The following is a 23,484-nucleotide window of genomic DNA, read 5'->3' on the forward strand; positions in this document are numbered from 1 at the left end:
AAGCCAAATTTTAGAGCGAAACTGTGATCCATTATCTGATATAACCTTATCAACATGACCCACTTCTTTAAGAAAATGTTTGATGAAAGCATTAGATACTGAACGAGCTGTTGCTTTGCGTAAAGGTGTAAAACACACATATTTTGATGTCAATTCCACTGCTACGAAAATGTACGCAAAACCATTAGTAGAACAAACCACTGGACCGAACAAATCGACTGCAGCCATGTCCTTTAATTTCGCTGGAATGATAGGAAACAACGGTGCTCTGTGAGAAACAGTTGACGGCTTAGCCTTTTGACATTATTTGCATTTGGCAAGAACAGATCGAATACGTTTTTCCATATTATTGAAGTAGCAATTTTCTCGCAATTTATGAAAGCATTTTCTGGGACCAAAGTGCGCATAACTGAAATGTGTAGACGAGGTGTGGCCAAATCATCCAATCTAACAAAGCGTCTAAGAAAATTACAGACACCAAGTAAACTACGAACATCACGTTTTGTGGAAGGAACAGCATAATTACGAATAGCATCTAGTTTCTCTGTATCAGGAAGAATACCTTCTGTAGGAATAATGTGACCGAGAAATTTCACCTGAGAACGACCAAATTCAGATTTTTCCAAGTTCACTGTAATGCCAACTCTTGCAAAAATACGTAATAATGAATCCAAAATTTTGTTGTGCTCACTCCAAGAACGTTTAGCAATAAGAATGTCGTCAACATATGAAGTAATATTGTCACGAATATAAACAGGTAAAATTTCATTTAAACTACGAATTAATGCTGCAGAAAATATAGTAAGTCCAAACGGTAATTTCCAAAGTCACTTTCGGGTAAAATCGTCATATCCGGTTAATCTTTACCTACTGTCTAGATAGATGGATAGTAGAAGAGTTGTTTTTATAGATGCAAAGAATAGTGATAGAGTAGGCAGCGGTGCAGAAAACTAAAAGGGAAATAACACCACTACAGCTCGGGGCCTTGTGATCGCTACGGCACATATTCACTTAGTGTAGTGAATCCCCTGAGGACTTTAATAGCAGCACATAAATTTCAGTTTGTGACTCAGTGGCAAATCTGGCGGAAGTGCGCACGTAAATCGATCCAACCATGAACATGGACGTATGTCATTCCTAGAATTGCAAAAGATCTTAAATTTCCGAACAGTCAAGAAGTGTTTACAGTCAAAGCTTCCGCCTCGCGGCGACAAAGACCTACCGCGTCTGTCCCAGTCCCAATGTCGATTATTGTCAAGTTCCCGCGCCTGGCGCTCTCTTGTTACATCCCGTAAATGAAACAAATTACTTTCTTCAAAGCCCTCTGCTGTCTGTGATACTAAATTTCGTCTGCTGTCTTTTCCTACGATTTCGCTTTCAATATATTTGTCTTGCTTTTGTAATGCCTCAAATTCCCTTTTGACGCGTTCATTAACTTTTCCCTGATTTTCAACATGCTTATTTATGTTCTGGTACTCTTCGGTTTCTGCAAATGGTAATGGTGCTGTATCATCTGAATCTCTGTCCCCATTTAAGTTAAGACTTGTCAATTTATCTGGAATCTCCTCAACTCTTTGCGATAAGTTTACGTCTTCCGTCAGTGTCGCAACTCGGGTTTCGGTATTGTCACATTTAGTAGTTGACTGTTCACACTGTTGCGTTAAGTCATTTGTTACGGATTCCTCGATTCTCTCAAATATTTCTTCCTTATCGTGTGCACGTTGTAAATTTAACTCTGAAAATTTTTGTACTATCACGCGATCTTTTTCTTCCCGTTCTCTGTCCTGTTCCTCTTTTCTGATTTCTGTTGAAATTAAGCTATTATTGTGAGCATTCCAAACCGGTTGTACTTCTTCTCTAATTTCTTTCTTTGATTCGTCTTTCATGTTTTTGAAACATGTCCCTGTTCGTGAGCCTAACTGTGTTTCCATTGTTCCCATCTCGGTTTTACTTGTTCCTATTTGTGAGCCTAACCCTCTTATCGCTGCTCTTAATTTAGATTCTCGTGAGTCTAACAGTGTTTCCATTGTTTCCCTAGTTGTTTTTAATTCAGATCGTAACTGTGATCCCAAATTTAATATTGCACTCATCAACTGCTCCATGTCTTCTGTCGTTAACAACGTATTCTGAAAATTTTTCGATTGTGAAAAATTCTGAACTGTTTCCGGACTATTTTCTCGACTTATTACATTGTTTTCCACTTCATTATCCATCATACTGTTTTCCTCTGTTGGCGAGTTCGCCATGTTAACAATTTCGTCATTCTCACTATCCATCATTTTTGCCTTTTTCATCGATCGCGTAATCATTTCCAAAATATACAAAACTCGTCACTATATGAAAATTACACACAATGACACTTTATCATCAACAATATCATTCACACGAAATGCTTCCCTCAAACACGATTAACGAACAATAGAAGAATGACAATTACCAAATCTACTCATGCAATATAGACTACAATTACTAAACTACAAATTACAACAATACTACTGTCTACTATTTTTACAATCAGAAGATTTCCAAGGGACGATCCTGGCAGGGTCGCCACGTGCATGGGGGCTTAGTTAAAAAAGATGAAAATAATTTTAGTAGCTGTATGTCCGATTACGAAGTCTCGTAACGGTTGGCCCTGACTGTTATTATTACGCAATCTGACTGCTTAGAACAATAACAAAGAATGAAATGGAAATTTTCATTAACACAGTTAATTAATTAAGTCCCCAGCAACTATAAAACCAACGCAACAACAAGCACAAGAGTAACTGTTCTGTGTGTGGGAGTGTGACTCAACGTACGCATCTGGCACGGTTCTTCTTCAACAACACAAGAATTTTTAAATAACATTTATACTGAATTAATTGAAGAAAATACAAATACCATAATTACTCAAGAGAACCACAATTACACTCTAATCCAAGAACACAAGCCAGATGCTTTGTTGACTGAACCTGTAATGACACATTATTTAAAACATGGAAATAATGAAAAATAAATCAAGTTTCGTTACCTTCATATATTGACCAAAATCACTCTCATAATTACAATATATCTCCACACCGCCTCGCTATTACCACATCTCAACAAGAACTTTTCAGTATCACATCTCAGCAAGCACTCCCTACTAGCACATCTGAACACGAACTGACTACTACCAGTCCTGGACAAGCACTGCCCACTACGACATCTCAATAATCACTGCCCGTGGAGGCGGCGGAACAATGCTCTCTAGCGATCTCTGGCGCTGTGGCTCAGTGTAGCCACCTTTCACCATCACACAGGAATTCCAAACTGCATCGGGATTCACAAAAAGTACTATGACAGTTAGTCGGGAAGTGAGAGCCGTCCATGGTGGCCGAGCGGTTCTAGGCGCTACAGTCTGGAACCGCGCGACCGCTACGGTCGCAGGTTCGAATCCTGCCTCGGGCATGGATGTGTGTGATGTCCTTAGGTTAGTTAGGTTTAAGTAGTTCTAAGTCTAGGGGACTGATGACCTCATAAGTTAAGTCCCATAGTGCTCAGGAAGTGAGAAAACTTGGATTTCACGGTCGAGCGGCTGCTCATAAGCCACGCATCACGCAGATAAATACCAACGACACCTCGCTTGGTGTAAGGAGCGTAAACATTTGATGATTCAACAGTGGAAAAACGTTACGTGGAGTGACGAATCACGGTACACAATGTGGCAATTCGATGTCAGGCTGTGGGTATGGCAGATGCCCGATGAACGTCGTCTGCCAGCGTGTGTAGTGCCAACAGTAAGATTCGGAGGCGGTAGTATGGTGTGGTTGTGTTTTTCATGGAGTGGGCTTCGACCCCTAGTTGTTTTGCGTGGCACTATCAAAGTACAGGCCTAAATGATGTTTTAAGCACCTTCTTGCCTCCCACTGTTACAGAGTAATTCGGGGATGGCGACTGCATTTTTCAACACGATCGAGCACCTGTTCATAATATACGGCCTGTGGCGGAGTCGTTACACGACAATAACATTCATGTAATGGACTGGCCGGCACAGTCCTGATCTGAATCCTATAGATCACCTTTGGGACGTTTTGGAACGCCAACTTCGTGCCAGGCCTCACCGACCGACATCGAAACGTCTCCAGTGCTGCACTCCGTGAAGAATGGGCTGCCATTCCCCAAGAAACTTTCCAACACCTGTCTGAACGTATGCCCGCGAGAGTGGAAGCTGTCATAAAGGCTAAGGGTGGGCCAACACCATACTGAATTCCAGCATCAGCGATGGAGGTCGCCACGAACTAGAAAGCCATTTTCAGCCAGGTATCCGTATACTTTTGATCACATAGTGTAGTTCACGAGGCGCAGTCTAGGAGACCTCAACACATGTCAGTAACACATGATAGATCGAACAAAGAAAATGATAATGCAACCAACAACAAAACATTGTAGAGTGGGCAATTTAAGAGGGTAGGGGGAGTGTAGTAGTATTCCGCCGGAACTAACCTTAGAGAACGAGTTGGAAAATTTTCGGTCGGTCTCACGGACCACACTTCGTGAGTTAAGGGGTAGAAAACAAAATTTCTCCGAAAGTGTGGGAATAGTTCCTTTACTCATGAGCCGGCCGAAGTGGCCGTGCGGTTAAAGGCGCTGCAGTCTGGAACCGCAAGACCGCTACGGTCGCAGGTTCGAATCCTGCCTAGGGCATGGATGTTTGTGATGTCCTTAGGTTAGTTAGGTTTAACTAGTTCTAAGTTCTAGGGGACTAATGACCTCAGCAGTTGAGTCCCATAGTGCTCAGAGCCATTTGAACCTTTACTCATGGGTATCACTAACATTGACGGTATATGACATGTCTGTACGGACTTTAGATTGTAATGCTCCTCTGAGAAGAGCGGAGTCACATAATACACTCCTGGAAATTGAAATAAGAACACCGTGAATTCATTGTCCCAGGAAGGGAAAACTTTATTGACACACTCCTCGGGTCAGATACATCACATGATCACACTGACAGAACCACAGGCACATAGACACAGGCAACAGAGCATGCACAATGTCGGCACTAGTACAGTGTATATCCACCTTTCGCAGCAATGCAGGCTGCTATTCTCCCATGGAGACGATCGTAGAGATGCTGGATGTAGTCCTGTGGAACGGCTTGCCATGCCATTTCCACCTGGCGCCTCAGTTGGACCAGCGTTCGTGCTGGACGTGCAGACCGCGTGAGACGACGCTTCATCCAGTCCCAAACATGCTCAATGGGGGACAGATCCGGAGATCTTGCTGGCCAGGGTAGTTGACTTACACCTTCTAGAGCACGTTGGGTGGCACGGGATACATGCGGATGTGCATTGTCCTGTTGGAACAGCAAGTTCCCTTGCCGGTCTAGGAATGGTAGAACGATGGGTTCGATGACGGTTTGGATGTACCGTGCACTATTCAGTGTCCCCTCGACGATCACCAGTGGTGTACGGCCAGTGTAGGAGATCGCTCCCCACACCATGATGCCGGGTGTTGGCCCTGTGTGCCTCGGTCGTATGCAGTCCTGATTGTGGCGCTCACCTGCACGGCGCCAAACACGCATACGACCATCATTGGCACCAAGGCAGAAGCGACTCTCATCGCTGAAGACGACACGTCTCCATTCGTCCCTCCATTCACGCCTGTCGCGACACCACTGGAGGCGGGCTGCACGATGTTGGGGCGTGAGCGGAAGACGGCCTAACGGTGTGCGGGACCGTAGCCCAGCTTCATGGAGACGGTTGCGAATGGTCCTCGCCGATACCCCAGGAGCAACAGTGTCCCTAATTTGCTGGGAAGTGGCGGTGCGGTCCCCTACGGCACTGCGTAGGATCCTACGGTCTTGGCGTGCATCCGTACGTCGCTGCGGTCCGGTCCCCGGTCGACGGGCACGTGCACCTTCCGCCGACCACTGGCGACAACATCGATGTACTGTGGAGACCTCACGCCCCACGTGTTGAGCAATTCGGCGGTACGTCCACCCGGCCTCCCGCATGCCCACTATACGCCCTCGCTCAAAGTCCGTCAACTGCACATACGGTTCACGTCCACGCTGTCGCGGCATGCTACCAGTGTTAAAGACTGCGATGGAGCTCCGTATGCCACGGCAAACTGGCTGACACTGACGGCGGTGGTGCACAAATGCTGCGCAGCTAGCGCCATTCGACGGCCAACACCGCGGTTCCTGGTGTGTCCGCTGTGCCGTGCGTGTGATCATTGCTTGTACAGCCCTCTCGCAGTGTCCGGAGCAAGTATGGTGGGTCTGACACACCGGTGTCAATGTGTTCTTTTTTCCATTTCCAGGAGTGTAGTTGCAGTATTGCGTGTAACCAATTATCGGGCTATGTGAAGTTGGCACAACTGTTGACGCATTATCGCGTGTTTTTGGCATTAGAGTGGGAAATACCGCAAAAGTGAGACGTGGTAGTTGCAGCAATATGCGGTGGCGCTGAAACCTTCAGTCGGTGTGGGTGTCGGATTAGGAACACGGCAATGACACGGGTATGAGCGACAACAGATTCGTTACACAATACCCTCTCAGGCGCAGTTTCTCTTGCCGTGTCATGCACAGTAGGAGCACTACTCATTCTGATTGCAGATGCATAAATTTAGGGCGTGGTAGGCGTACGAGTTACTACACGTCAGACGACTTAATATCGCTATATAAATAACTTGTGCTTGAGATAGTTTGGAAAGATTGGGGAGGGAATGCGGAATGGTGGTAATCTATTGATATCACGTATCACAAAAACTGTAACGTACCGTTTCGATACTTTACACATTTTTCCTGCAGTTACAGGTCGTTACTCAGTGAATATTCGGAGTTTTACTACACTGTTTGGGATAAATGATAATTCTCCATGTCATACTATGTATTAAAATGGCTGTTTCAGTAGGTGAAACATTTTGACAGACCGCAACGAGATTTTAATACAGACTTAGCAGACGCATTTATTGCCCAAAAATCGCTTATCTGAAATGAATTGTTGCAGGACGATAAGCTATAACATGAAGTAAAATGTTCCTCGGAAATTGAAAACTCTTACGATTGTTTCCTGTCTCCATTGTTTGTGTGGGCTGTCGACGAGACGGTTCGAAAATTGTAAACAACACTTGCAGTCAAGGGCATAGGTTACATCGCTGAGCAGTCTGAACCATCGCTCCTTCAGATCACTTTGTAATAAAAGAAAGCAGCTGCTGACAGATGCGAAAATTATCGAACTATCAGTTTAATAAATCATGGTTGCTAAATAGTAACATGAATTCTTAACAGTAGAACGAAAAAAAAAAAAAAGAGCTGGTAGAAGCTGACCTCGGGGAAATTCAGTTTGGATTTCGGAGAAATGTATGAACACGCGAACTGTGGTTGAGAAGAGAGTGAGACAGAGTTGCAGCCTAGCCTACCCCCCTCCCCTCCCCCCATGTTCTTCAGCCTGTACACTGAACAAGCAGAAAAGGAAATCAAAGAAAATTTTGTAGTAGGAATTAAAGTTCAGAGAGAAGAAATAAAAACTTTTGAGTAATTCTGTCAGACAGCAGAGGACTTGGAAGAGTAGTTAAACGGAATGGACTGAGTCCAGAAAGCAGGTTGCGATTTGTGCTTTTACCAGTGGGGGGGGGGGGGGGGAGGGGGGATGTCTTCGGCGATTATTAGAATTATATATGTTAGTAGCTTGGACCGTGGCGTTACGCATGGTTAAACAGCTATTTATAAATAAATGTTAATGCCGAAACTCACTATTCACGCGTATGCACTATCAGAAAAGCCATCCCTTGTTATATCTTTAAAAGTACATTATAGGTAAAGCTTATTTACAAAATCCTCTACATACAGGTATACGAGGGGAATTCAAAAAGTAGAGGCACATCTGTGAAAAGCTGTACTTATTCTGATGATAGAAAACTGAAACATATTAATAGTATTAATAGTAAGACTTATTAAAAACTTTCAGTATTCGGCTCCACAAATTTAAATTATATGTAAAGTTTTACTCCAGTGCTTGGGAAATAAACATCCCAGGTTGGGACGCATAAACTAAAACCAGAGGAGGGGATGGTCTGATGCAGAGGGGGGGGGGGAGGGGGGGAGGAAATCCCCCCATCCCCCCCTGCAAATCGCACACTGCTAGAAAGTAGGATATAAGATGAAATCAACAAAAGAAAGACAAAGATAATGGAACGCAGTCAAATTAAATGAGGTGATGCTGAGAGAATTAGATTTGGAAATGAGACACTTAAAGTAGTAGGTGAGTTTTTCTATTTGGGCAGCAAAATAACTGTTAAAGGCCGATGTTGAGAGAATATCAAATACCCAAGGAAAAAGTTTCTGGAGAAGAGAAGTGTGCTAACATCGAACATAGATTTAAGTGTTAGGAAGTCTTTTCTGGGGGTATTTGTCAGGAGTTAGCCATGTGTGGAAGTGAAACGTGGACGATAAACAGTTTAGACAAGAAGAGAAAGAAGCTTTTGAAATGTGGTGCTACAGAAGAATTCTGGAGATTCGGTGGGAAGATCACGTAACTAATGAGAAGGTACTGAATAGAACTGATGAGAAAAGAAATTTGTGGCACAACCTGACTAGAAGAAGGGATCGATTGATGGGATGCGTTCTGAGACATCAAGGGATCACGAATATTAGTGTTGGAGGGAAGCGGGGGGGCAGGGGGGGGGGGGAATCTTAAAGGGAGACAGACATGGATACATTAAGCATATTAGAAGCAAGTAGGTTGCAGTAGTTATTTGAAGATGTAGAGGCTTGCACAGGATAGGGTAGCATGGAGAGCTGCATCGAACCAGTCTTCGGACTAACCCGGCAGGTGTGGCCAAGCGGTTCTAGGCGCTGCAGTTTGGAACCGCGCGACCACTACGGTCTCAGGTTCGAATCCTGCCTCGGGCATGGATGTGTGTGATGTTCCTAGGTTAGTTAGGTTTAAGTAGTTCTAAGTTCTAGGGGACTGATGACCTCAGATGTTAAGTTCCATAGTGCTCAGAGCCATTTGAACCATTTTTTCTTCGGACTGAAGACCACAACAGCAACAGATCGTATGCTACTCTACTTATACGATCCATTTTGTCACATGAAGAAATCGATTCGTATCGTTACTTATTATCACTGTCAATAGTTTTCAGGATTTCTTAAATGTATTATAGCGTAAAGGTGAAACTCCTCGCTACTAGATATCCCTACTTTAACTGGGCGTCGCACTCTTTTGTTTTGTCTCCTCTTGCGGCGGGCAACGGTACTGTGGCACGGAAATTTCTATGTGTAACAGAGCTGCAAACACATACCTGCAAAACATAAAAAAAGAATTACATAACTTCATATATTCGAGCTTGTAATTAAAACTTTGTCTCCAAATTGAAAGAAATCCATTTCGAGAAGAACGTGAGCTATTGTGATGCCGCGTAACTGCGGAAGTTGGTTTTGATGTTTTGCTGTCTTTTTTAGGGATCCATTATTCACACAGTACATCGCAGAGAAAATAAAGTCTCCTTGGTTGTACTAAAATAAACGTAGTGGCTGCAGTTTGAGAACGTATTGGATAGTAACTCCGCACTAATCATAGGGAGAGCGTATTTACATCTCTACTTTGTGAATCATTATGAGATGCCTGCCAGAGGGTACTTTTTATTGCGCCATGTGTTAGTTTCACGCCATCGATGGAGCGTGGGAATGTTCTAGTGGTTCCAGCTCCAACGTCAAGTGCTATTGTCTTTGTATTTGCGCATAATTAATAAAACTTCGAAATACAAGAATGGCTAAGGCGTTCTGTCGGCTTTTAGCTCGCCACAGTGCTGGTCCAGATTCCGTATTTCTCACTGACTTAGCATTGGCAGATGTAGAGGAAACGTGTTCCATTTGTATTGTTGTATTTTGCATTTGTATAATTTTTAAGACGAAAAGAATTTCCTTAGGAGCAGCATGTATTCTTACACACGTCATTCAGTAGCATTTAGCGGTGTTGTGGAAAAACTGGAATAATATAGGATAAAATAGGAAGCTCCCATAAGTCTGTTAAAGACTTCAGCTATATGATATGTACGATAGGCAATAATGTCTATCATTAAAAGCCTCAAGTCGAACTTCAGACACTGGGTACCGTACAATTGCTACGGTCACCCATCCATTTCCAGCTCTATTCTGATCATTATTTTGTAGAGTGAAATTAAACACTCCACCACAAAAAACGGAAGGGCCGTGCAAAAAGACCTGCCCATTAACACTATTAATATCAATGTTGTCTACAGCTTTATAAACTGTGTACATCTTCTTGAACGCCTATCCATTGTTTTTACATTTAAATGCTGCAAATCAGTGCGAGATAATGTGACGTAGACCTTGCTCTGACGTATATTATGTTTTCTTTCTCTTCACGGATGGAGTCTGGGAAGACAGACTGTCTATTCATCTGTGCGTGCAATTTACATTCATTCTGAGAGTGTGTTCTATAAGACTAGAAACATTAATAAGTGCGTCTCTAAAAATCAGTTAGAAGAATTTTCTAAATATGTATTTGCGATTATGTGTCGACTTCAACATTTCAGTATCTCTGTCAGTGCGACCTGACATAGATACCATCTATGAGCATTTATTCCAACATACGCAGCACAGACGTTTTGCAAGCAATTTCTTTCATAGGCGAACTGCTCTTCCCAGGTATGTAACCACGCCATTTACTCTACGCACGTCAGAACCAATGAAGTCTTTCTACCTGATATACGAACGCATTCATTTTTCTGGTTATTTGTGTTTGACTGATGGCAGTGTAAAATACAAATATTTACTTAAATTTCGAGCTAGTTGCCAGTGTTTGCAACTGCGAATATTGAACGGATATTTGTACATTTCATTCGGATAACAATTTCTCATAGATAATTGCACCGTCACCCAAAATAATGAGATCCTGCTAGGGTTATCTGTTAAATGAGTAATGAAACATGCACGGTTGCGATCATATCACATTTCTCTGAGAAAAGCCTAAATTTAACTCCTTTGGGCACTAAAGACCCCAATGTCGAGAGCCCATTGTCATAGATAAATTATTTCATTGTTTATTAATGACTCTTCGTTCACTATAACGTGCTGTTTATACAGTTTCGAAAATTCTGAATTCAGTTTTAATGTACGACAGACAACAGTGTATTCTGTAGCACATCTCAGTGCGATACTGAATTGAAACACCGAGCGTGCAGACATAATCGTAAGCGGCTGTATATCATTCGGGAAGAGGGTGCACCGTGGTTTTCGTAAATCACTTCACGCAAATGCCAGAGTGGAAAATTACATGGCAGGTTTTCATCCCCACCATTCACCAGCCGCAGCTTGTGCTCCGTCTCTAATGACCACGATGTCGACGGAACGTTAAGGTTAATCTTCCCTCTTTCTTAAATAAAAAGCCGTTTCCAATGTAAAGAATATCGAATCTATAAACCCAACTCTATTATCGGCTCTTAGTGCTGAATAGTAATACTTCTGAATTTATGCAAATCTCTTTTAAAGCTTTTTAAGTAAAACAAACTTTATTAATATTCTACATCTTCTTTCCTCGTGTATTCATTTCTCAACATAGTCACCCTGACGACGAACTTATTTCTCCCAACAAGAGAATAGTTTGCTGATACCGTCACTGTAGAAAGTTTGACTTTGTTGGCGGGGCCATAACCTCCGGTTGCACCACTACTTCACTATCAAAATGATGTCCTTTAAGGAGTTCTTTAAATTTTGGAAACGAATGAAAATATGATGGGGCCAAGTCGAGACTGTATGCAGGATGATGGATGACAGTGAAACCAAGGTTGCAAGGTTCACAGCGCTCGCGTACCATCTGGTTCAAAATGGTTCAAATGGCTCTGAGCACTATGGGACTCAACATCTGAGGTCATCAGTCCCCTAGACTTAGAACTACTTAAACCTAACTAACCTAAGGACATCACACACATCCATGCCCGAGGCAGGATTCTAACCTACGACCGTAGCAGTCGCGCGGTTCCAAACTAAAGCGCCCAGAACCGCTCGGTCACCGCGGCCGGCGTACCATCTGGCATTGTCATGCTGAAGCAGAGGTTACTCCATGTGCGGATGAAGTTTTCTGCGGTTACAAAGTCGATTACAGCTCGCTGTTTCTCACGTACCGACATAATTACTTACACACAGCTATAATTCGGAGCCCTCGCGCAACTTACTTCGGCGAAGCGGAAAAGTCGACCGAGTAATGTGTATGACACGTACTTGTAATACCACAACCGATACTGAGAACGGATAAAAAATTCGGAGGCATTACTTTTCAGCACATCCTCATGTACCATTCATGAAAAAAGCGAGCGGCCTTAAGTATACCATTCATGTAAAATGCGAGTTAGGTTACAGTTTCATGTTCGCAGAATATGCCTAGAAGAAAAATCAGTTGAGAATGGTCACTATTGTTTAAACTCAGAATGAGTCCCAGACTTCTGGGCCGGCCGTAGTGGACGAGAGGTTCTAGGCGCTACAGTCTGGAACCGCGCGACCGCTACGGTCGCAGTTTCGAATCCTGCCTCGGGCATGGATGTGTGTGATGTCCTTAGGTTAGTTAGGTTTAAGTAGTTCTAAGTTCTAGGGGACTGATGACCTCAGAAGTTAAGTCCCATAGTACTCAGAGCCATTTGAGCCATTTGAACCATTTGAACCCAGACTTCCGGTATAGGGGAGTAATAGAAGCTCTTACTTCTGTGCGAAGTTCTGCTGCTCTTTTTGTCTTCTCTAACAGCTGGGAACTGTTCTCCTCTTAAGAAATCTGCTATAAATTACGGTTCAGAGGGGAGCTAATGCTCTTTAAAATTTCGAATCGCACTAGTAGTTTTATTCATTCTTGAACCACTATTACAATCAAATTGCACTTGTCTTGATATTACAGTTTAAGAACACGGAAAAAAAACATAATTCACATATACAGGCGACTACATATTACTGGTCTAGTTTGCCAAGGGTGGGACGAATAGTCGTCCGTGATCTTAAAGAAGCATCCATCACGACACTTGTGCAAAGTTATTTAGAGAAGCCACGGAAAACGTAAATCAGTTTGGCCGCGTGAAACGTGTAGTTTGCATCCTTACGAATACAAGGCTGTTTAAAACATCATTTTCGGCATATGCCTCAGGTACAATAATGTTTCACAAAGAACTTATTTAGTGACGTAAAAAGCTAATGCTAGACTGTTCGTTAATCTCTTGCTACCAGTCACTGCATACACTACGCACACTGTATATAGGAGTACGTTAGTTCGTGATGTAATGCTACACATAGTATCAACTGACATCAGGACCATGGCGACGGTATTTGGTTCCTATGTACCACAACATCCCATTTGCTTGCATGAAATATTGAGTTCAAATATTCAAATGTATGTGAATTCCTATGGGACCAAACTGCTGAGGTCATCGGTCCGTAGACTCACACATAACTTAAACTAACTTACGCTAAGAACAACACACACACCCATGCCCGAGGGAGGATTCGAACCTCCGACGGGAGGCACCGCGCAATTCGTGACGTGGCGCCTCATACCGCGCGGCCACACCGCGTGGCATCCCTCTATAGTGAGATATAGTAGAGAGTTATGAATCATGGTTTCCAAAAAGGAAAAAAGAAGCATTAGGGCGCGAAAGTCTTACGTGAAATGGCAGAGAGGCTTCCTTATTATTGTTATTAAATTTTTCACTTCTTTCCCTTTGTAATCAAACAATAAGTAACCCTTACTGTAAAGAATGTGTTGCGTAACGTGTACTTTTTAACTGCATTTTTGAATCATTCGTTTTAGTAACATTTTTAAACTCCTTGGGCAATTTATTGTACAATTTTAGCATTTGATAGAAAGTGCTGTTTTGAGTGTTATGTTTATTCTTTCTTGGTAAATTTAAGTTCAAATACTCAATTTCAGCAGTTTTTTTCATTATTACTGTTGCTATCTTTCTCACTAAGCTTCTCAATGGTGCGGATACTGTATGGGGTCAATAGCTGTAATTTTTCTCTGTGAGAAAACTTTTTGAAATATGACTCACATGTTGACTTTAATTATGTAGTTATCTATTTCCGATCCCGTGAGCTCAATACCTGTGTGGTCACGAAAATTTGTGCATCAGACGGCCTGCACAAACGCCTAAAAATTCGTCTCTCTTATCAGCTATACGATCGAATTTGCCACAAAGTTCCTCTTCCTGGTGGATGAAATGTGTCTGCTTCTTGTTGGAGATTAAGCAAGACAGGCTGTATTTTTAGTTGATGTAGAATTGTAGATAGTTTATTCCTGTGAAAGTTGATTATAATTACTGCTACAGTTGTATCCCGCTACGGTCGCAGGTTCGAATCCTGCCTCGGGCATGGATGTGTGTGATGTCCTTAGGTTAGTTAGGTTTAATTAGTTCTAAGTTCTAGGCGACTGATTACCTCAGAAGTTAAGTCGCATAGTGCTCAGAGCCATTTGAACCATTTTTGAACAGTTGTATCACGATTGCCGATTCCATTCTTGGTGGACATTATAAAAGATATAACAGCTGTCTTTGTGATCAATAAAAGTAACAGGGGACATCACACACATCCATGCCCGAGGCAGGATTTGAACCTGCGACCGTAGCAGCAGCGCGGCTCCAAACTGAAGCGCCTAGAACCGCTCGGCCACAGCGGCCGTAGTTAACAGATATAGCGTTTAGAAGAGTTTAACAGAAAGTTTCGCGTCCTCCTCCTTTTATGAAATTGCATTCTTTTTTCAATCTGTTTCAAGATGCCACAGTTATTGGGGTTTGACTGTAGCACATAGAAAGGATGCAGTCACTTTTTATTAGACGAATCATTACACGTACAGTTTCCATTTATATCTCAATGGATCTACGGTAAGTAACTACTGTAGCAAATAAATACACCTCCTTCAAACCCTCGTGACCTATGATTTCTGCAAACGCGTTGGTTTATTCCATATATATCGCCCCTGCTGTTTTGGATCTTAGGCAATTTTATTCCTGAATTTTCCTGAGTGCTATTAAAGAGATGGCATACCATTACGAATCCTTCTAGCTATTCTCATCTTTGGAAGCATGTCTTGAGGCTTGATAAGTATTTTACAGCCCTTTTTATCACGTTCATTTATAGAAAGAAGCGTATTTCTAAAAAATAAGAATATCTTCCGTTCAATAAGCCAGAACAGATTCTGATATACAATGCATTAGCGCCCCGTTTTACATTTCTTTTATTGTTTATCTCGTGTCAATAAAGTGCTTTCTAAAATATTTCCTCATCATCCATCCCATTCTATGAGATCTTTCGGCTTGTTTATTCTTTAATTGGGAAAACATTACATTTTCTGTGCTGCTTTCTTACCTTGTAAGGAATTTATGGATTACATTAGGTTGGCGATAAAAAATAAAGTCGGCCGCTGTGGCCGAGCGTTTCTAGGCGCTTTAGTCTGGAACCGCGCTGCTGCTACGGTCGCAGGTTCGAATCCTGTCTCGGGCATGGATGTGTGTGATGTCCTTAGGTTAGTTCTAAGTCTAGGGGACTGATGACCTCAGATGTTAAGTCCCATAGCGCTTAGGGCCATTTCAACCATTTGATAAAAATGACTTCCTGGCACAGCGACTATTCTGGGGAAACAGGAGTATTTCTGTTTTATTGTACAATTTCAAAAATGTTTACAAAGTAACGCTTTCTTGCTGTTTCATGTTCCAGTTTCAAAAGAAGACGCTTTGTGTCATTTAAATCAGTCCATCAAAAGTCTCCCACTTTACCGTTGGAAAATAATTCCATCAACAGCGCAGCCTAGCTTGGAACAACGGCAGTACCTAAATATTTCACAATAACATCTATCCTACAAAAATAACAGAGAGAATGTTCAGTAGAGTTTTACGATACAGTTACAAAGATTCCCAAATACACTACGCTGTCACACAGTGTATAAGAGGCTGATGGCGTCACCTTGCCGCTGAGATGACCATTCGCGTAGTAGGAGCCATACAGAGTAATTGCGCAGTCAGCAGCGGGCGCATGTTTCAGATGGGTGAGCGTGATGCATCTTCAGGAAGGTGAGTGTCAGCCGGGCTCGGCTCGCCGAGCTGCGGCTGCCTTGTCCATCTGACTCATTCTCTAACTATTTCCGCATTCTCAGTAGCCAACTACAATTAAGAGCCGTCAGTACGCAGGAAACACAGACCACTTTCCGACCTTGCGGACCGAGTGATGGAGGGATGCAGTACCTTAAGCATACCACCACCGTGCAAAACAGGTAACGACAGAACACTAGATCTGAGAAACGACATAGCTTTCGCCATCGTGTAGATAAAGCTAGAAATGCAGCAAGAAATCCAAAATATAGCCAGAGAAGAAAATCTTCCAGGCTGATTTATTTTATTTAAGTTGTCTCATTAGTTTAAAATAGCAGTACGACACGTTAATCTAGCGCGCTCTCTGCCGGAGTTCATTGAGTTTTATTGACATCACTTTCACATAGATCGAAACATTAACGTAAAACATAAATTTTACATCCGTCTGATGTGTTTGATCATTTTTACCTATCCATATCATTTTCCTTTGTCAGTATCGGTCAGCAGTATTCACAATAATATATGCAATATATTTCTCCCTTGTGTGTCTCGCTAGAATTCTTACATCTCACTGCTCGTTCCGCCATCAAAATAGTTAAATCACTAGACGTTCAACCAGCATATCCTTCTTGATAAGATTGTCCAACAGCCAGAAATGTTCAATCTTATGGGACTTAATTGCTAAGGTCATCAGTCCCTAAGCTTACACACTACTTAACCTAAATTATCCTAAGGACAAACACACACACACACACACACACACACACACACACATGCCCGAGGGAGGACTCGAACCTCCGCCGGGACCAGCCGCACCGTCCACGACTGCAGCGCCAAAGCCCGCTCGGCTAATTCCGCGCGGCTATCCAGTTGAATAGGATTGGGGAGAAGAGAAGTTTGTGGCACAACTTGACTAGAAGAAGGGATCGGTTGGTAGGACATGTTTTGAGGCATCAAGGGATCACAAATTAAGCATTGGAGGGCAACGTGGAGGGTAAAAATCGTAGAGGGAGACCAAGAGATGAATACACTAAGCAGATTCAGAAGGATGTAGGTTGCAGTAGGTACTGGGAGATGAAGAAGCTTGCACAGGATAGAGTAGCATGGAGAGCTGCATCAAACCAGTCTCAGGACTGAAGACCACAACAACAACATCCAACAGTCATCTTTTGTCACTACTATAACATATCTCCTAATCGTACTTATTTCGCGAGGTACCGGTAGAGTGAAAATCTGACTTAGTTTTACTTAGACCGTTCAGATGGCTCGAAACACTATGGGACTTAACATCTGAGGTCACCAGTCCCCTAGACGTGGAACTACTTAAAATCATGATGGTTGAAGAAAAGAAGACACCAGAAGTAAACTGGCAAAGACGAACATTAATCGACAAAAGAGATCTATTGAATCGAATAAAGCCAAAAAATGAGGAAGAACTGATTGGGGAATTTCTAAAACCGTGCGTCATGGACGCAGGATGTAATGGAAGTGAAGAATGGACTGTAAAGAAACGGGGTTGTCTGAAATGTGCAACAGTAGGACTTTTTAAAAATTAAAAATTAAGTGTGCTCCTAAGATTCCAAGTGAAGAGCCGACGAAAACAATAAATAAGAAACAAAGTATAAAGAAAACTAGAGGAAGGCACCTGTCAATGCAGCATTTGCAGGTCTCTGAAGCCGATATGTTAATATGTTAGTCAGTCAGGATCAAATTACTGATAAAAGTAAAGCCTGTAGCGACAGCCCGTGGTAGGGCTATGGGCCTTTGTTCGCTGCGGCACTAGGAAGGGGAGGTTGGTGCGCCCATCACCCTGGCCGCCTTTTATCCATGGCAAAGATATCCGGTACTAATTCAATAGTCGTTAAGTTGACCAGTGGCCATTCTGGAGGGAATGGAAAGAAGAAAATCTCTCTTTCCTATCTGGGATTGAAACCGAGACCTCCATGGCTGGAGTGTGGTGGCCCACACCAAAATTCCTGGTAGTTAAAGGAAAATCTTAATTTGTATCTAGTGGGTAAGTAGGGGATTGGTAGACTGAAGTTCCTGATTGTAAAACTATGCGCCAAAGTACTCAGTTAACTTCAAAACCTCTCCGCTGCGTATGTAACTCTTATTGGTAATTCAGCCGTCAAAATCAACGGCTGTCCTTCTGAATGTGCTCTAGTGAACGAACGCGCGAGCAGCGAAAGGTTAGACGAGCCAGTAAGTAATCTACAGCGTGTCTCAAAAGGTACAAGACACCTTTAATGCACTATTTCGTCCAAACTAAATCAGGTATTCACACCATGTTTGGTGTATGAGACAGACTGTCTCACAAAGGTTTTATGCCATTCAATTAATTTCAACATACGCGCCTTTGGTGGCACGCACAACATCCACACTGTTTTCAAGCTCTATCGAAATCAGCGCAACACATCCGCATCAACTGTGGCCACAGCAGCAGCGATTCAGTCCTTTAAATCACTAATGTGGTTGAAAGGCGTTAGGTAGACCCTGTCCTTGACACACCCCTATAGAAAAAAGTGCATCGGTGTGATGTCAGGCGACCTAGGAGACCAGAGAGCTGGACCACCCCTGCCAATCCAGTGATCTGGAAACACCTGGTCTAGAACATCTCGCACAGTCTGAGACCGATATGGCGGTGCGTCATCTTGCTGGAAAACGACTGTGTATTGGAGGTCAGTCAGTTGTGGTAACGCAAACAAATTTGTCCCACAATGTGATCAACCATCAAACAACACCAGAAATTCACTTTCGGGCTGCCACGTATCTCTTCTGTCGTAGTATCCAAACATTGTGTTTGTTTATCTTACCACACACGTGGAACGTTGCCTCGTCGGAAGATGCTAGGTTGCTTAGAAAATTTTTGCCCTACTGTAGACGGTGAAGAACGTTCACAGCGAACTGCATACAGTGTGGCTTGTCGTCTGGTTTTAATGCCTGCAACGGTTGCAAATGGTATGGGTACATCTGTAAACGTTTCCGAAGGATCCAGCGCTCATTTGCCTTAGGGATTTGCAGCTCCAGCGACGCCCTGCAAACACTTTTTCTGTGAACGTTGAAAAGCCAACCGTATCCGTTCTGTATCGGTTTCACATGTCGCCCAGTTAGGGTCTTCATATCGACGCTTCCTGTCTGTATAAAATTCCTGTGCTATCGGCGTATCGACGACCGCGGCGGGGGAGCGGATACATCCTATAGCATGCTTGGAAGCTCTTTTGAACCTGCGTGTCCCAATTGGTCTGAGAAAACCATAGCATACGTTGGGATTTTTCTTGAACGGTTGTCAATATGATTCACTCACAACAAGCTGGAATGCACACAAACTGTACTTCGCGAAATAGTCACATAAGCCGGACATGGTGTGAATATCTCAATTAGTTTGGGTGCTATAACAGCCGGGCGGAGTGGCCGAGCGGTTCTAGGCACTACAGTCTGGAGCTGCGCGACCGCTACGGTCGCAGGTTCGAATCCTGCCTCGGGCATGGATGTGTGTGATGTCCTTATGTTAGTTAGGTTTCAGTAGCTCTAAGTTCTAGGGGACTGATGACCTCAGATGTTAAGTCCCATGGTGCTCAGAGCCATTTGAATCATTTTTGATGAATGAACAATGACATGTACGTGACACATACACACACCAAATGGCGTGGGGACTGATGACCTCAAATTTTAAGTCCCATAGTGCTCAGAGCCATTTTTTTTTTTTTGCTATAATACACAGACGTTGTAGCGTACCTTTAGAGACACGCTGCAGTACTGTCTGTCATGGCATGTATAACGTTTGGGTATCTGGATATAGAGAAACGTTCGTCTAGAAGTCCCGTACACAAACTGACCACCTCCTACCGTTCGAAGACAACCATGTTCCAAACAGAAACTATTCATCACTGCCTCTTCCTGAAACCCGTCTACTTGAAAAAGTACATTGAATTTCATACTTATTTGACAGAACAAGAAAGTCACAGAGAGTAGTCATTATGTACGTGTCAACAGAAAAAAGCGTTATGCAGAACGCAATAAATGCTGAAAGACTCGTAATAACGAAAGCCAACAGCATTCCGTGGCGTGCTTGTTTTAAGAGCGGTAGAAATAGAGTCGAGGGGCACGAAAGGGAAGCAGTGGTTGGGAAGGGAGTGATACAGGGTTGTAGCCTCTCCCCGATGTTATTCAATCTGTATATTGAGCAAGCAGCAAAGGAAGTAAAAGAAAAATTCGGAATAGGTATTAAAATCCATGGAGAAGAAATAAAAACTTTGAGGTTCGCCTATACATTGTAATTCTGTCAGAGATAGCAAAGGACTTGGAAGAGCAGTTGAACGGAATGGACAGTGTCTTGAAAGGAGGATATAAGATGAACATCAACAAAAGCAAAACGAGGATAATGGAATGTAGTCGAATAAAATCGGGTGATGCTGATGGAATTAGATTAGGAAATGAGACACTTAAAATAATAAAGGAGTTCTGCTATTTGGGGAGCAAAATAACTGATAATGGTCGAAGTAGAGAGGATATAAAATGTAGACTGGCAATGGCAAGGAAAGCGTTTCTGAAGAAGAGAAATTTGTTAACATTGAGTATAGATTTAAGTGTCAGGAAGTCGTTTCTGAAAGTATTTGTATGGAGTGTAGCCATGTATGGAAGTGAAACACGGACGATAAATAATTTGGACAAGAAGAGAATAGAACCTTTCGAAATGTGGTGCTACAGAAGAATGCTGAAGATTAGATGGGTAGATCATATAACTAATGATGATGAGGTATTGAATATAATTGGGGAGAAGAGGAGTCTGTGGCACAACTTGACAAGAAGAAGGGACCGGTTGGTAGGACATGTTCTGAGGCTCAGGGAATCACAAATTTAGCTTTGGAGGGCAGCGTGGAGGGTAAAAATAGTAGAGGGAGACCAAGAGATGAATACACTAAGCAGATTCAGAAGGATGTAGGTTGCAGTAAGTACTGGGAGATGAAGAAGCTTGCACAGGACAGAGTAGCATGGAGAGTAGCATCAAACAGTCTCAGGACTGAAGACCACCACCACCACCACAACAACAGAAACTGATCTCTAGGTGTAGCCTGCCACTATCCTTACCGGTACATCAAAACAGTGAAGAGTTTGAGAAAATATCAATTCTAGAATATTTGCTCCATTATCGGGTCGAGCCAGAAAAATAGAGACGACCTGGAACCCTAGTACTGCGTCATCGAATCAAGAAATTTAAACGTAGAATGAAAGACTTTTTAGACAGACCCATTTGCGTTATTTATGCTACGAAGCACTTAACTAGCCTGGGAACAGGGAGCAGAAACATCCCAGCCAGTGATCATGATTTCTAGTAATAGCACAGACTCTTTAGAGATCTTGGGACAGCAGAGGACCGTCCTATTGCTGCTCGGCAGCACAAGAAAACCGTCAGGCGGAATTCGCGCTTTAGACCTGGTAATTCCCCGCTTGTCCGCGTGTCCACGTGGACACATTGCAAAAACTGAAGCACGCCAAGTCCAAACGCCCAGGAATGTTGGACGGGGAATGTTGGACGGCATCATTTTGTCGCAGGAAAATGCCCGCCCACATATTGCCAAGGTTGTTTCGACTACGCTGTATGTAGAAGTTTCGCAGGGAAGCCCTTATACACCCTCCATACAGTCCTGAACTGACCCCGTGCGATTTCAATATTTTTGAAACCCGGGAGAAAGACATTCGTGGCCGTTAATTTGCTTCAAATAAAGAGGTACACACCTGGGAAAATCTAAGTTCCCTAGGCAACCGCAAACAGTTTTCCATGACAGCACTGGCCCTACCTCACAGTGGGATAAGTGTATTAACAATTATGGCGATTACTTTTGAAATAATAAAAGTTTCCGTACGTTTTGCCATCTGTCTCGTTTGCATCTGACTTCCCTTATACCTTACTCGTAATTTTTGTTCTTATATAAAACAACACTTTAAAAACATGTTTTACTGAGTTTCTTTTTAAATAGCAAAACAAACAAAAATTGGATTTTAATTTTTTCTTTCTTTAGCCCTTGCCAGATGAGAAGCTGGAAAATATACGGCCCTCGGGCACTACAAGTTGCTGACCTCTGGCTCAGACAGCATGCACTACATTCTCGTGCTACAAAATTTCTGGAAGATGAAAACTGAGTTTCGGAAGCCGTTTTCCGCTGTCGTGTTGACATGTTACAGACGAACAGAATTTGCTATACCGATCAATTTTTTTTAATTTTTTTTAAAATTTTTTAATCAATATTTAGATTTCGTCTGCGCGAAGGAGTGAGTTTTATCAGTACTTAAGTAATATTTTTAATAAAGAGAGGATTCTATTTCCTTACAAGTTTCAAGGAACTTGTAAGGAGGAGGAGATTGATACCGTGCGAAAGAAATGGAGATTATTGTACAAAAAGAGATGTGTCAAAACTTATCCATGCCAGTCAGAGCGATCGAAACTATTCGCTTATCTAACCTTAATTACGCGCTTTGTGGAAAAAATTCGAAGTGGTCACTGGTGGAAGATTATTTTGCTTTAATGTCTCGGAGATTTGTAGCGGCTAGAAACTTTCTGAATAACTAAAGACACTTAATATTCCTTTTACCAAGGAAAATCGCCAAACTGCCTTATGTTTTGAGAAGTTACTTTATTCAGACAACCAATTTCGGCATCTCATTAATGCCATCTTGAGGGCCCTATGCACGCACCCATGTATGGACAATCAGATTTATCGATACTTGCAAAACCGGAGCCATCAATATCTGGATTCCGTGAATTTGTTTTTAGTGTCAAGTCTTCGAATAAACACTCCAAAAACGAATTTACAGAATCCAGATACTGAAGGCTCCAATTATGCAAGTATCGATATATGTGACTGTCTGTACAAGGACAGTATATGGGCCAGAAGATGGCATTAATTAGTTGTCGAAACTAGTTGTCTAAATAAATTAAACTTCTCAAAACGTACGGCTGTTTGGCGATTTTCCTTGGTGAATTTTTGAATGGCCTCTTACCCGAATCCACGATGGAGCAACAGATACGCAAAATTCCTATCAACAGAATTAGCTACTCTTTCGCATTTAAGCATTATTATTTATTTATATACTATGTGGTTTTAAAGCACAATATTAAATACAATACCAACGTTAACACACTTAATTTACAAACAGACATTTAAGTTATTAAAATAGTCAATCGCATAATTCGTTGCCACCAGGAAATCTTCGACAGTTCCATTCTGTAATTATATGACAAACGGTTTGAGTGGCTACTGAAGTATCGCGTATTGAAGATAGAGCCTTATCCCATCTGTGAAAACAGTCTATGCATCTGCCATGATTGGTGTGTATTCCGTTAAACGTTGTCCACGTTCTGTGTGACTGGACGAATGCAGGGGCCTTCTTTCTTATTCATGACAAGTTCTGACAGTTATCTGGTCTAAGGCT

The sequence above is a fragment of the Schistocerca nitens genome, chromosome 4, assembly GCF_023898315.1.
Source record: "Schistocerca nitens isolate TAMUIC-IGC-003100 chromosome 4, iqSchNite1.1, whole genome shotgun sequence".
NCBI classification, from domain to species: Eukaryota; Metazoa; Arthropoda; class Insecta; order Orthoptera; family Acrididae; genus Schistocerca; species Schistocerca nitens.